This window comes from Delphinus delphis, chromosome 5, assembly GCF_949987515.2.
Source record: "Delphinus delphis chromosome 5, mDelDel1.2, whole genome shotgun sequence".
In the NCBI taxonomy this organism is placed as follows: Eukaryota; Metazoa; Chordata; class Mammalia; order Artiodactyla; family Delphinidae; genus Delphinus; species Delphinus delphis.
In genome coordinates this window covers 65,857,133-65,870,135 of record NC_082687.1, presented here as the reverse complement: position 1 = coordinate 65,870,135, position 13,003 = coordinate 65,857,133, and the positions used below count along the sequence as shown (strand labels likewise).

The 13,003-nt window shown below is 54.7% G+C and overlaps 1 protein-coding gene across 3 annotated transcripts in view; it reads left to right on the top strand.

Moving 5' to 3' along the window:
- Positions 1–4,055: 4,055 nt before the first annotated feature.
- Positions 4,056–13,003, top strand: part of PDGFRA (platelet derived growth factor receptor alpha) — a 46,064-nt gene continuing 37,116 nt past the window's right edge. Inside the window, exon 1 of one of the 3 annotated variants that reach the window (XM_060012518.1) lies at positions 4,056–4,163. The gene's annotated coding sequence lies outside the window, so the exon portion shown is untranslated. Of the gene's footprint in view, positions 4,164–5,168; positions 5,343–7,777; positions 7,840–13,003 lie in introns of those variants that run through there. The other 2 variants (XM_060012519.1, XM_060012520.1) reach the window with 2 other exon arrangements.

The following is a 13,003-nucleotide window of genomic DNA, read 5'->3' as shown; positions in this document are numbered from 1 at the left end:
TAAGGCCTAAGAGGAGGAGAGGGGAGTAGGAGGTACAGAAACATCCCTAGATTGAGGAAGTGGGGCTCTCTCCCTAGGAAAAGGGTATCCTTTTAATAAATCCAGACGCAGAGGAGTCTAGTCCTACCACATCTTTCCCAACTCCACAGTCTCTGGTCCTCAGGTCGGTAAGCAGGCTGAAGTGTTAGGGACCCTAGCAGAGGGTGCCTCTGGTCTCCAGCCACGGGGAACCGCTTTCTACGTCTCTCGGGAGACGAATCTCTGCAGAGAGAGCAAGGAACCCAGAAGAGACGCTGCGCCCTTAGCCAGACACTGGGAAGAAGAGGAGGTGTGCCAGGGGCCCCAGAGAGAACTGTCACCCCAAGTTACACAGGCCGGTCTGGACCCTCTTTCTCCTCCCTTTCTGAGACTTGGGCCTCTCTGCGTTCTGAGCGTGCAGAGGCTCGCAGCAAGCTTCCAAGCCTTAGCCGGGGCAGACCCGAGGCAAGGGCGGGGTTCCCGGCGCTCTGCGGGGACTCCACACATCTGTGCACCACGTCCACAAGCCTCCTCCGGGCCTTCCCGACGAAGGTCCCTTCGGTGGGCCCACGGAGGCGTCCCTTCCAGGCCCAATCGAGAATTGAAGGGGGTGGGAAAAGGGACAGTTAGAGCCTTGTTTCCCTCCCAACCATCAAACGGCCCTTCATTTTCAATTCAGAAAGCCAGAAATGTGCCCCCCTCATCAATTTCATTTGAAAAACCAGTTGCAGGTTGGTGTAAATGTGATTTCCGTTAACTAACGGCTTTGATAACTGCTGCAACCAAAGGTCTCCTAAAGCCGAAGGACCTTCTGAATTCTCCGCGGAAAGTAGAATTGGGGGGCGGAGCCGGAGAGGAGGGGAGGAGTAAAGGAGAAACAAAAAGCCAACTCAGCGGGGAACGCCCATGAAAGCCGAAGGTGTGACGCCCCGAGCTGCGGCAGCGGTCTCCCAGGGGTGGGGTGGGGACCGAAAGCGCGAGCCCGGGAAGCAGGGCAGGGGGAGATTTTGTTTTTGTTCTCAGGAACCATTTCGATTTGGTTGTAAAAACTTTGTGGAGTCCTCTTTTTGATGGCTGGCTCTGCTACATCTTTTGCCTCCACTTTCACAGTCGCTTGAGCGCCTAGATGCGCAAGGTCACGCCAGAAACACCTCATTCCCCAAACTTCCCACTTGGCTCAACTCCCGAGTTGGGCCTCCTTCCCAGAGGGTCGCAGCTGCCCAGACTCCGGGTTTGGGGAGATAAACCCTCATTCTTAACCCCATGATGATCCCTCAAGGGAAAAGCAGAAGAGGTTGAAAATCAAAATCCGGGTGCAGGCTGAGACCTTCGCTCAGCTGCCCAAGCCGGCGAGGGTCACTCCTCGGGGCGCACAGGGTGGCCCGGTCACCCGCGATGCCCCAGGCAGAAGCCGACGAGAAGAGACCCCTCAGTCCGCCTCGGCCAGGAGACGCTTCTTGCCCGCTGCGGCTCCAGGACCACCCAGGACACCGGGCATCGGGGGGAGCAATCTGGAGGATCTTAGAACAACACGGGGGGAGCGAAACTCGGCTCGCCCCACCTCCCAGCGACGCCCGGGCTGACTGACGGGCGCAGCCCCGACCTCTCCAAGCCTCTGGCCAGCGGCGGAGGGCGGACAGCAAGATTCAAACCCGCCTATGAGCAGTGGGAGGGGCAGCTGGGCGGGACTCGTCTTAAGGAACGAACCGCCCCTTCCCGAGGACCTCCAGCCCCGAGGTCGCTCCTGACCACTGGGTTTATTTTGCTTTTGCTGGAGAGGCAGATGTTGCCCTCTCTCCATCTTTGCTTGGCCCAGACTCGGCGAAAACTTCTCCCAACCATTTGCTTCTCTGCGCCACCCCCCACCGGTGTTCTATGCCGGGAGTCTGCTCCGCAGGCCTTTAAACCGTCTGGAATGTCACACATGGAAACCTTTAGCAAATGTTTGTTAATGATCATAACAAAGGCATCATTCAAATTAGGCAGGTAATTACTACCAGAAGGACAACTGAGTGCTTACTGGCTCATCCATTCTCTGCTTTAAACTGGCGAGGAGTTATGGTCCGAAGACACCCTCCGCCCAGTCCGTTTTTCGGGCCCCTTTAAGCTTCTCTGAAATGAACTGTGAAGTTACCATTTGTGGGCGGGGAGTGCTGGGGCCCTGCGTTCGGGAGATCCCGGCGTGACCGGTCTGGCAATCTCTTAGCAGCAAAGCAGGCCTTCCTGGGTAGGCCCTGCTCCCTGCCTCGCTTCCTACCCTCTTGGGTACTTGGTATAAAAACTTAGATCTCAGCTTGACTTTTTTAATTGCATGAAAGCCAGCACCCGCGTTCCCCCTATTATTCCGCACTCCAATTTTTTTTGGGGGTGGTGTCTTTAGTTCCCGTTCGTTATCTACAAACATTACGGTATCCTGTTAGCATTCCGAACAAGGGGCTGTTCATATATTCGCCTTCAATGATTTCCTGAAAGAACATGTGGAAGTAATAGTGAGCAGGGCAGTCACCCGAACCGAAGATGCAGGAGAGGCGGTTGCGCAGAAGGGCTGGGGGTATAGGGCCCCTAGCCCAGCCTCAGGCGTCTTCCCCTGCCTGACATCCCAGGAACCGGTCCCAGTTCAATACAGCACCCCTTGGAGTACTTCTCTGGGACCATCCCCTGCAGGCTGTCCCGCGTCCATCCTCTGGATGAGGTAAAGGTGATGGCTGTCTCACGTTCCAGCCTAAACCAGGCCGCGCTGGCCGTTCTCAGGAGTGTGTGTGTTGTGTGTGGGGAGTGAGGGTGGGGGAGGGATGAGCCCCTCCACCCAGCAAGAGAATTCAAAATTAGGGAAGGCGGGGAAGGTGAACTCGCTCCCTTCCCCCGCCCTCGCTCGGCAGCCCCACTCCGCCCAGGTCTGGTTCCTGGAGCGTCAGCGCCCCCTTTCCTTCGCGAGCAGGATCGCTTTCTCCCGGCGTTGTCTCTTGCCTCGCGCCCCCGGCAAAGGGTTTGGGGCTCCGTTCTCAACCCCCAGGGCACAGGTAAGGTCCGACCTAGGCGGCGGGAGGGAGCGCAGGGAGAGTCAAATTGCACCCCCAACACCCCCCACACACCTCCCCCCCACCCCGAGCGCGGAGGTGACAGGCTGTTTGTAGAGGATTCCCCAGACGCTCAAGCCTGAGCCTTTTTGTGTGCGTGATAGAAGCCAGGACAACCTCGCCCAGATAACCATGAAAACAAAGACATGACAAGATAAGTGCTCCAAGGGAGTAAAGGTCGTTCTGTCAGAGAACGTTCCAAACCTATGCAGACCCTCGACTCTTTGTACCCTCCTTCAAACCCGTTTTCAAACAAAACCAAACAAAACCAAAGCAAACCAAAAAACACCCATCATCTTCTTATTAGACTCAACAGTTTGCCTAATCCCATTAAAGGATTAGCAACTGCACGGAACTTTCCCTAAAAGACCCCAGGTTCAAAACGACGCAAGCGCTCGGAGATCTCTCCTGACGGCCCCAGTTATAGTCGGGCTAGGAATTCCTACAGAAGGGCCACTTCTCGATTCCAGATTTATATTCTCTCTGGGCATTAACTACAATTTAACGTGTTCTTTTTCTTCCTTTCAAAGAAAATACAAAGCAACTTAGCTGCGTAGGAAAATGTCCCCCAGATCAGGAGGCAAACTCATTCTGGAAATGATGGGCAGTTTGTATCTTCGCGAACCCCTTCCCCGGCAGAGCATCCACACCTCCCTCTTCCATCCCACCCACCCCCTCTGGTCTGCTTCTCCCCGCCCCCCAGTTGTTGTCGAAGTCTGGAGGTTGGGGCTGGACCCCCTGATTGCGTAAGAGCGAAAAGTGAAGGCGCAATCTGGGGGCTGGAAGATTCAGAGCGCACGGAGTTCGAGGGAAACTCTTATTTTGAAGAGGCCGAGGGGAGGGGGGGCCTTCATTTCCTGACAGCTATTTACTTAGAGCAAATGATTAGTTTTAGAAGGATGGACTATAACATTGAATCAATTACAAAACGCGGTTTTTGAGCCCATTACGGTTGGAGCTAGAGTGAGAGAAACAGAGGAGGGGACTACAGGAGAGGACTGAAGGCCGTGGACACATTTTTTGCTCCATATGTAGGATTTTCATTGCGAATTGACATAGGAGGAGAAGGTAAGGGAGGAGAAAAAGGATTTTTGTTTCTAAGAGAAGTCCCTAATCAGGCCCTTTGGGCTACAAGAAGTGAAGTAACTTCACTTAAAGTTTGGGCGATCAGAAAAAAAAAAATTGGAGTTGAATTCTAGTTGTGTGTCCAGAGAGTAATTTATTTTGAATAAACTTCACTTGGAGGAAAGATAACTATAGAGTTCGAAAGTCTAGGCATTTTAAAAAAAAACACATTTTCCAGACCTATTTTTAAAAGCAGTGTTTTTCTAGCAACTCTATGGCCTCCCAAAGAAATTGTTTAAGGTTACATTTTTGAGGTTTCTTTTGGGATTGGGGGTGGTATTCCTGTATACTGGGACTAGCACCTAGTACTGCTGGGAGTTGGGGCAGAGGTGTTTGCCCTCTTCCTGGCATTGGGTCCTGGAAGGCGACAGGTTTTTAACGAGTATTTTCATTCCTCGCCCGCAGTTTGGCGCGACAGCGCTGTAGCGGGTGGTGTGGAGCGCGGCCGGTGGACCGAGGGAGGTGGGGAGAGAAGAGCGCGGAGCGGGGCGCGGAAGGGGTTGAAGGGAGGGGAGGCGTGAAAGGCTCGGCTGGAGAGGGCCGGACCTTGGGTGCCCGCCGGGTGCACATGGCGCCGACCCAGGGCGCGTAATTACTGGACGACGCTGCGCCCGGTGCGAGCCGGGGCCAGACTCACCACAGCCTTGGCGGCTTCGAGACAAGCAGAGGGGGCGCGGATTTGGGCGAGGTTTGGGGAGCTCCTCGGAGGTTTGTGGGATCAGTGAAGTGCAAGGGAGAGCGGGCGCCAGCCCCGCAGTGCGCTCTGGTTGCGCGCTCTAGCGCGGGGGCGACGGCGGCCAGGGCAGGCAGGCAGGCGGTCTGGAGTAATGACAAACACATTTGGCCCCGAGTGAAGAAGTCATCGTCGCCTCGCATTCCAGCAACTGGGATTTGAGGAATTTCGAACTGCGCTCCAAGGGGCCCTCATTGTGCGCGGTGGTCCCCACCCCCACCAATCTCTGCGCGCCCCCTTCCTTGGTCGAACCGTTTATGCAAAGCCCGGGGCTCTGCTCCTGCCCAGTCCCGGCCGCAGGAAGGAAAGAAGGAAGATCGCCAAAAAAGTGGAGAACTTCTTGTGGGGGAAGTTAGGGACAACTCGTAACGGAGAAACTTGGTTCCCAGGTAAGACAGGAAGATGGGAGGCGAAATACCTCCCTCGGGGCACCCGGACCCTGCACCCCCCTCGAATGCCCCTTTCCGCGCGGGGATGCGTGGCACTCGCCGCCCGTGCTTCACCCTCTCCAGTGTCCCTGTTTCTATTCCACTCCCTGCGCCGGCCAGAGTCTCTGCCCGCCTCGGAGCTCTCTCCTCGCGCCCCTCCTTCTTCCACCGTCTATCCCCATGGAAATCGGCTTTTATACGTGAGATTAACTTCTCCAGGCAGCGCCAGGGGAGCGGGCGGCGTCCACTTGGCTCGGAAACAACTGGGATCAGCGGTTCAGGTCGGAAAGGGTCTCGGCCAGCTGAGAGTGAGAGGGAGTGTGGCTTGACCCGAGCACCGCTGTCTGAGGGGGCCATGAACCCCGGCCGCCTGGCCAGGTGTGAAGGAGCTGCCAGTAGCCTGGCCAAGCGTCTCAGCCGTGGAGGAAGCGAGGGGCTGTCGGTTCGCTGTCTCTCTCGCCGCCAGAGCGGCCCCCCCACCCCCGCCCTTTGCTCCCCCAGCCCATCTCCAAGGGTGAGAGGCAGATTGGGGCTGGAGAGGGAGCGTGAATGACACTTATCAGGTCCGGACTGCCCCGCGCCCGGCCCGGCCGCCTGGAAAAGCCCCTGGCTTCGCTGTGTGGGAAATGGCTTTTTGGCTCCGCAACCGAATTGCTCAACGTTTTGGACCGCCTCGCCTCGCCGCGGTCGCCTTCGAACAGAACTAGGCAGGTTTTTAGAGCAGGGAGAGACATCCGGGGCAAACGGGGCACGACAACCAGCCGCACAGCTCACGGGACTAACACCCCAGAGACCGGCGAGCCCGGGGGCCGCTGGAGGGGAGGAAGGGGCCCCCGGGACGTGAGCACCTCATTTGTTTCCGCTCTGGCTCTGGTTTTAACATTCCCTCCCATCCCCAATCTCCACCTCCATCTGACCGACCCAGGCTCTGGTACTGCTGCTTTGCTCCCCTTCCGTCTTTTCTTTCTCTCTTGCCTTTCTCCTCTTCACAGTCCTTACGGTAAAGGGGGCCCTTCCTCCACTCCCCGACAGGCGAGGGCCCGACCAGCCTCACTGACACCCTAGTGAGTCCCTGCTTCGGGCTCTTGGACAGTCTTGCTTTTGGTTTGACCCAAGTGTAGCTGGTCCAGGATTGGAGCCCCAAGAGCGAGGGGTGGTGGCGAGTGGGAGATAGACGAGGTGGGAGAAGGCACCAGGAAGGAGCCCTCAGCTGCCCCTCGGCCCTTGCACCAGCCTTTAGACCGAGAGGGACTCGAAACGGAGCCTTGGCTCCCGGCCCCAGGTCCGCTTTCCTCCGGGGGCACGGACTGGGGAGGGGTGTAGGGGGAGGGGCATCGGGCCGGGCTTCCCAACTGCAAACGCGTCTGGCGCCGAGGCGGGCCCGTTTTGTGCCTCCTGGGGACCGGCCGTGGGCGGCGCGCAGTGCCGGGACGCATCCTGGGGACGTGGTGACCGGCGCCTTCCTGCAGACCCCGGTGGGTGGGACTCCCTCTGGCCTCCGGGGAGCTGCGATAGGGTTACATGTTGTTGATGGAAAAGTGGCAATTCATGGGGGAAAGCTAAGAGCTTGCTCGGTCGCCGAAAGGTACGGCTCTCAGCCTCCCTTGCGTCTGGTCTTACGGGGTCCGCGCGCAGCATCAGCCAGCGGGGTACGCGAGGCGGGGGGTAAGGTTTGTGGTCTTGCCTCGAGCGCGGGAGGCAGAGTCGGGGCAAATTGCTTTTCCCCACAACACTCTAGTCCGGGCTCTGCCGGTGCTTGTCTTGTGCTGTAGTGGCTTGGTGGCATTTCCTTTTGTTTTAAACTGAACAGTGAGCCAGGGATCCGTTGGAAAAGTAGATTGTAGGGGATGGACGACCTCGGAATCAGGGTGCTTCCTTCCCCGCCTATAGCAGTCTTCCCCTTCCCCGCGAAAGGGGAGCGAGAGGCGCAGGCGGCGCTTGTGTGCTTAGGGCAGCCGCGGCTGAGCGAGCGTCGGGCAAGGGGGACACTGGGGAAAGGCTGGGTTCTTAAAAGCGCAGGAGGCGCAGCCACGGCGGCCTTCTCTGCGAGCAGCTGTCCGCGGCCGTGGCGCTTTCCGACCCATAGGAGGCGCTAGCGTGCGACTGTAACCCTAAACCCACCCGGTCCTTCTCCCTCCACCCCGTCCGGCCCCCTCTCAGGTCTCAGCCGAAAACAATGCAAACGCCTAGCGTCGTGCCTGGGGCGCAGCGGCGGACGCGGGCGCTAAACCTGGGAACGAGCGGTCGTTGCCCCAAGCGCCGGGGTGACTGAGCTGACGAGAACGTGGACCAGCGGGAGGGGGAGCGGCCCGCTCGGTGTTCGTGTGGGCGTGGCGGGGCCGGAGGCCGGACTGTGCCAGCGCGGAACCACCCCGGCGAAGGTGGGCGAGCAGCGGTCTCCGCTGCGCTGTCGGGGACCCGGAGCCAGAGCGGCCGGCCGGAGCGAGGAGCTAGCCGGGTAAGATTCTCGGGGCTACCGCGCCCTCTAGCGGGCGTCCGGCTCGCAATCCGGCTCTCCGCTAGCCTCCGGCGGTCCCCGCAGCCGCCGGGTCGGAGCGCAGCGCTGAGACCCAGGGGAAGACTAACCTCGGTCACCTTACCCCCTCCCGGAGGCCTCAGATTGACGCCTCGCGGGCACTTTGTGTGCCCGGATGGCGCTGGGTGGACGAGAGGGGCGGAGGTCTCCGGGTTTGGGGATAAGGGTAGGGGCGTCATAGTAATTACATGTGGGAGAAGCGGAGGATGTAAAATCCTGGGCGCTCTTGGGTGGGGGTCGGTGTCAAGCCCCTCGAAAGTTCTCCTGCCGCGCAGGCGGCCTCTTGCTGTTTGTTTTACGACCCTGCGTTATTATGCAATGGGAGCAGTCGTTTCCAATCAGCCCGTAGTTCCCGGGCTGCGCGGCCGTCGCGGCCCCCGCCGGGGGCTTTACGAGGGGTGACAATGGTATGCGAACAGATTGGGCAGCGCGGGCCCGGCCACGGCGTCGGGACCCCCACCTAGCGCTGCCCAGGTGGTCTCCCTCCCCTGAGCGGGCGGAAACTGCAAGGTGGGGAGAGCGTTGGTGAAACAAAACCCTGAACCGCCCGACCTCCTCCCGAGTGGCTTTTCCTGCTGAACTTTCTAAACCTTTGCGACCTGGGATGGCAGCGCCATTTTCCTGGCTCCCGAAGCTCAGTCTCCCCGGCCGACCCTCTGGCAGGGGTGATGGTGATGGTGATGGTGGTGGTGGTGATGTCTGGCCTTCAGCGAATTCTCTTGGGGCCCCGCGGAACTTTAAGCCATTTCGCAGGCAGTTACCCTATTCCTGTTTCTATTCTGCGGGCTTTGAGCTGAGGTCACCACGAAACCTAAATGTACAACCCGATAAAATAAGAGATTGGAAGTTAAGATTTGGGACATTTTGGTACGGAAATTGTAGCAGCATCTAAGCCGGACTGCCTGTCCCTTGGACCAATACTGCCACCTGCTGGTTTTACTTGAGAACTGCAACGACCCTTTGCGAGAATGGGCTTCGCGGATATTCTAAGTGAGTCGTGGCCCCAGGAAGATGCATTTTCCACCCGGTAGGACCAAGTTTTCTTCTTCTGTGAAGTTGCAAGAATCATTGGGCTGACAACATTTATTTTATGGACTTCTGGGTAGTCTTTCGCCTTAGTTGTTAATCCTTTGTATTTACCTAATGAGCAAAGTGCTGACCTACCACATCTGATTATCAGAACAGACCTGTGAAGAAGATAGGTGGGTTATTTGCATTTCCTTTTACAGTGAAGCCCTAGTGTTGGGGACTTGGTGAGATCAAGTATACTACAAGCTGCTACGCCTAAGGTTGTCCCATTAGGTGTCACACCAGTTTGGTGACAATCAAAAGGAAGTTGACATTGTAGTCTCCTGTGGTCAAATATCTGGTGCAGGAGAGCAGAAAGGTTTATGAGCTCAGACGGTCCCATAAAATGTTCCCATGTAAAAATGCTCCAGCCCCCGCCCATCACTGGAATGTCTAATGGAACTCAAGGAGATAAAAACAGTAAAACAGGCTCTGGTGAGGTGCAGATCCCAGTAAACACACCCTCGCTGAAGTTGCCACCAGGGTAGACCAGCATTTGGATTGCCTGGGCTGAAGTTGCAAGAACATTTGTTGCAGGGGAAAAGCAGCCCATGTAATTTTCACAGTTAGAATTAACTGAAGAGAGCTGAAATTAACTGAACCTCGGAAATCTGAATCTTGAGGTCGTCAGTGACTTTTGGGACTGTGAGAGAGTCTTCTGTGGCCTCTAGTCATGCCAGGGTGGGGTGAAATTCAGTATTCAGCGGCTCTGCAGCGGGATGCATTGTGCAGCTGGTGATCCGGAAGCCAGCTCTCTGGCTTTGTGAGAAGAATGCCATGCTCTCTCTTCTGGAAATAGTGCCCTTGCATTGCTTGCCCTGTGCTTACTCTCTAGCTTAGCATGTTGTTTTTGACTGTAGAGTCATAGTTAATGGCTCTTTGCTTCTGTTTGCAGGGACAGAGATGGCAACCTGTTAAAGAGAAAGAATAGTGGCTGCAAACAGATTTGTTTCTCTGTTTACATGACTGTATATATTGGTTCAACTTGAAACAGTGTTGATCACTACACCAGGCTTCACCACATGCGAGTTCAGATTCAGTTCTCCACTACGCAGGTGGTACAGGGCCAGTCAAGTGGCCTCTGGGGCCTGACTGGTCTCAGTAAGTAGAAGCTGCAGTAGCCCCTCTGATGTCCCTCTCATCTAAAACATTTTTGGAGCCTGCAGAAAAAGAGGCAGTATGAAAACTAACAGCTGCAGTTTCTGAAGCCCTTTCAATTACACTATAGAATTTAGTCTTTATAATAATGCAGTAAGGCAAGCCAGCGAGTCAGGTGTTAGTCTTGGTTTACAGAAGAGACTGAGGTTCAGAGAGGTGGCCTAGGTGTCAGATGTGGGATCAAAGCCTGCTCTAATGCCATTTCTATCGTATCTTCTGAGAGAAGGAATGAAGGACCAGAGAATGGGGGGTGGGAGGAGAGACCACACTCATTTGTCTGAGAGTGAACACGGAAGAGATCTCTTTTCTCCAGTCGTTTCTCTAACCCGTGGCAACGAGTTGTGAGTATAGAGGATTGAGACTGACGTCTCAGCGCACGGCTGGCATGAGAGAAATGATTATGATTAAAAAAATGTTTTTTGGATGAAATCCATTGTTCGTCCTTGCAAAGTGGTTTATTCTTGCTGACTCATAACACGCTGTGTGTCCCTGAATCTGTAACCTCAGTTCCTGATATTTGCATGTCCGACTTTTGGAGGAGCTCTAGGATAGGGGTTACCGATTAAGGATGACCATTTACTCCCAGAGTAGAAGAGCACTGGAAATAGCAACATGACTCCTAGAGATTCTCACTCCAGGGCCAATAGGAAGGGAAGCCTCCGTTCTTTCCAGTTGTTTTCTATTACCTCCCTGTAGGGCTAACAGTCTGCAATTATCCACGAGTAAATTGTCTGAGTTACAGACGAGTAATGACACGAAACTTCACCAATATGCCTAGATTTCTAGCCAGGGAACCACTCTTATCAGAGAAGGGAGGTTGAAATCATAAGTAAACACATGTTGATTTTCAGTATTTGTATCATTATCGCTTGCTCCGAGGCCCTGTTTTCATTGCCCACTTTGTATGTCAGTAAGTAATCCTCCCTGGCATCGGGTCCCCCATATCTGGATGCACAGAAGGAAACATGGTGGGGCCTGGCCGGGGCAAAACGCTCGTCAGAGCCTGCGCTGTAAAAGCAGTGAGCCCCTCTCTTAAGCTTGGGAATGCTTTAAAGATGCATCATTGGCAAGCCCAGCTGAAGGAATGCAGGATATAAATGTGATAAAACCCAAGACATCAAGCTGGCTCTGGAGGGCTCCTTTGAAGTTTGCTAAGTGGATTATCAGTGGGAGGTTGATATTTATATGTACAAACACACAGGCCCGTTACTGCTAATTGTGGTAAGTCAGTCTTTCCAGCCCGGCTCTGGGGCCCGCTGTGCCCGTCACCGCAGCAGTGAGGGGACCCTGCATCCCTGGGCACACGCCAGGATCCTTGGAAGCCATCAGCCAGCTAGCATTGTGCAAATTGCATTTGGGTTCACGGCACATTGTGCTGCTCTCACTGTGGCAGAGAGCAGAGGAGGAAAGCAGGGCCCCAGTTTGCATTAGGAAATAGTTGGGGGTGGAGGGAGCACAGAAGGTTGAAACACTGACCTTCCCTTGAGAGAGAACATATGGTGGATTGCAGAGAGCGTGGTGTTTGCATTACACAGACGCGGTGTTACAATCCTGGCTTTACCACCAACAGCGTGATTTTGGGTCATTTGCTAAACCTCTCTGAGCCACAAGCGGCCCTTTTTAAAATCAGATATTTCACAGGGTTATTATCAACAAACACGGCATACACATGACAACTTTGGCTTCATACATATTGGTTTCTCGTTCCCGCTTTGGAGAAAACAGAATTATCATTTTATTCCTGTCCAGCCCACTCACTGCTACCAGCATTCCATGTTTCACTCTGTCTTTCTTCCTCTTCCATTTAACTGGTAGAATTTAATCTGATGTCTGCAGGTAGACCAGTTGCCACTTCCAAGCAAGAATACATGACGAAGCTCTCGTGCTCCACCAAAAACTACTAGGCTATTATCAACTGGATCCTCTGCAACGAAAAAAAAAAAAAAAGAAGAAAACAAGGGCTAAACACAGGCGTACGTGAATTCCTTCTTTGGTTTTGTTTTTTAGACGTCTTACTCAGGAATCCTGTACACACATCAGAGTCAGTGATGGAACAAGTCAAGCCCCATGAACTCATTTCCGTTGCATGAGTTGGGGTTTTGAGCGACTCAGAGACCCAGTACCTCCCAGGCCAAGGCTTAGGTGATTTTTATGGGTCATCTTAAAGCTCGCGCCCCTGCCCAGGCCCCTCCACGGAGCCTCTTTAATTGAAACTTGGATGCTCAGCAGACCCAATACCTGGAAGCTCATCGTGGTCGACTTCAGGAAGATCACTTTCTCAGTGACTTCATGTGGGAAGTGAAGCGGGAGATAATAAAATTTGTGGGGTGTGCATGGAAAGAAAAGGATAAAGAAGAGGGGCCTTTTCAGAGGGTGGACCAGAACGGATTTTTCAGTGGTTTTACTGCAGGGCAATATGGGTCCTGCTTTTCATTTTTCCCTCCGTTAATTTTCCTTATCCCCCCTTTCTTGCCCACTGCTTTTCCCTGTTTTGTCTTAGGGACATTCAGTTTCAGTCTCTCTCTCTCTCTCTACTTCTCTTCCGTTCCCTAGAATTTGTTGCAGGAGATCAGGGTGGAGAACTTGGCTTTTGCAGGTACAGGTACCTGTGTGAGAACGAATCATCCATTGAATTTTATCCCGTGGTTTACTGCATCCCTGAAACACAAGAATTTAGCCACACTTTTCTCTCGCACTTCCTCTCCCTTTTCCACTTCCTTTACGGATCCTCTTTCCATGCCTGTGCCCTCGGCTTTTCTGTGCCTTGTTCAGCTTGACTGTGAATGTAGCAGGTCCTGGGAGAACTTGGGCTGGGGGCCCAGGCCTGAGCCTGGTACAGGCCTGCCTATGACATCCTCTA